We start from the raw sequence: 2441 nt of genomic DNA, 5'->3' as shown, positions 1-2441 counted from the left end.
GGGTTTGAACCGCCAGCCTCCTGGTTAGCAGTCAAGTGCCTTAGGCCCTATGCTACCAGAGCTGTGGAGCAGCTAGTGGGTTCAAAAGGTCAGTGGTTTGAAACTACCAGTTGCTCTGCAGAGGAAAAATGAGGCAGTCTGTTTCCATAAAGATTTATATAGCCTTGGATACCCAGTGGGGGTCGCTATGGGTTGCAATCAACTCGATGACAGTGAGTTTGGTTGTTAGTTTGAGGTTTGTCTGAAGTCCTTGTGTAGTATAAACAATGCTGCTAACAAAGTTTGGTGGTTTGATTCTTCCCAGAGGTGCCTTGGAAGAAAGGCCTGGCTATCTACTTCTGAAAAATCACCATTGAAAACTTTAGTTTGACACACATGAAGTCACCAACAGTCAGATTTGAGTTAACTCACATGGCAACTATTTAACTAGTTTTGGAAGTTCATCAAGAGGCTTTAGGAGGGGACACAGACGAACCAATAAATGATGACTTTCATTCTCAGCTGATGCCAGGCCATTCCCCTGGAACACCTAAGTCATGATCATGAGTTGTGAAAGAGCAGAAAACATTTTAGGATGATCATCTACCTGGCTAAGCATTAGTCACTCGGTGCTGGACTTGGAACACAGGATATTTTATTAGCTGTGGGAAGAATAAAGTTTTATGACAAATATCCCCTGGAAATCAGATTCCAGAGTCCCCTTTGTCCTTGGGTGGTTTAATGCTTCACACATTATATCCCTTGCTTTGTTAGAGCTTGGCCCTCTGCCATTCCTATGATAAAGACAGTGGGGAATGTCTCACCTATCTTGGTAATTTGAGCTTTTGTCCCATTTTCCAGGCAAGATTTCAAACTTTTAATTACCCACTTAGTAAAACCCAGATGTCCCATTTCAAAGACCTATTCCCATTAGGGAATTTTCATTTCCAAGCAATAGTTGGATGAAATCCTAGAGTTTTACTGCATCCCCTTTCCAGTACTTTAGCTTTACGCTCTCTCTTTTTACTCTCTGGGTAAACAGGACTATAAACTTTTAATTCTGAAAACGTATTTTAGATAGAATTGGGAGTATCCCACAATCCACTACATTGAAGCTTGCTATCTAAACCCTAACTGGTTCTTTTCAAAATATTGCTTAGAATGCATTTGGTTCATAAACCTTGGGGTGCTAAGACGATAAGTGACTTTCAATTCGAAAATACATTACAAAGTGTCCATTTCATATTTTTAAGAATACCCCGGTCAACACCTTCTAACATTTACCCGACAGTGATTTTGATTAACAGATTCATCGCCAGGTTGGAAAACGGCCAGAGTGAGACGGCTCTTGGACTAACTCACTGTGGCCATGTGTATTGGCAAAAGAGTGTGGGTCTGTGTGACCTTGTTTACACAGTGTACTTCCACAGCTGTGCTAACTGCAATTCTTAACCTCAACTGCTTATCTCCAACGACCAAACTAGCTGGTCTAATCACCTGATGATGGTGTTCCATATCAAACAGTCATTTTCCAATTTCAAGAGGGAATATTTGGGAATTGAAACTGGTTATATGGATATGTAGGTAAAATAACAATGTCAGGATTTACCTTTGATAATCACAGTTAAATTTAAATTAAAGCACAGATGATTAAAACTATTTCAAGGTGGCTTTTATATGACCTAGGGATTATTTACTATGCCTGATAAGGGCAATTTGAGGACAGGATGTAAATTGTTACTCTTGACTGAGTGAAAAGTGACATTTTATTTACATTTTACACTCTTCAAAGTGCTTCCAAAGGCACTCAGGATCATAATACCTTTACTGCTTATACCCAGAAAAAGCACAAATTGGGCCCACCTCACAATAGCTGCAGACTTTTAAAGTCCATGGGCATCAGTCCTGATGAATTTTGTGTGGGTGGTGTTCCAGGAAGCACAATGTACAGAGGGCAGGAGTGGCAAGACAGAGAACAAGGGTCCAGAAGGTTTGCCCTCCACACCCATTCTCACTCTTTCTGACCTCATCATCGATTCCTCTCCCCTTATTCAGCTCCAGCCCCTTGAGTCTTTTAGCTGGTAATTGAACACATCAGTGTTCTCCAGCCTCAGGACCCTTGCACTTGCTTTTTTCACCAGCTGTCTGATTTAAAATTGCTACTCTTCCCACATTTCATAACATTTCTCCTCCTTTAACTTTTTATCATTTGTCACATATGATATATGAAGTTTATTTATTTTGTTATCTTCCTGGGCTTCCTGCTTTTTACTCCCCTAAGCCCTTCCCTCCACAAAGCCTATGAGTGCAGATATTTTAGTTGGTTTCTTTTCCTCCCCCAGTGGCTGCGTGGTTTCAGTTGTTGGCTGCTAACTGAAAGCTTGGAGGTCTGAAGCTACCAGTCACTCTGCAGGAGAAAGATGTGGCATTCTGCCTCTGTAAAGATTTACAACTTTGGAAAC

This window comes from Orycteropus afer, unplaced genomic scaffold (genome assembly GCF_000298275.1).
Source record: "Orycteropus afer afer isolate SDZICR_OR568_19922 unplaced genomic scaffold, OryAfe1.0 scaffold00011, whole genome shotgun sequence".
NCBI lineage: Eukaryota > Metazoa > Chordata > Mammalia > Tubulidentata > Orycteropodidae > Orycteropus > Orycteropus afer.
Note: the sequence above shows the minus strand (reverse complement) of the source record.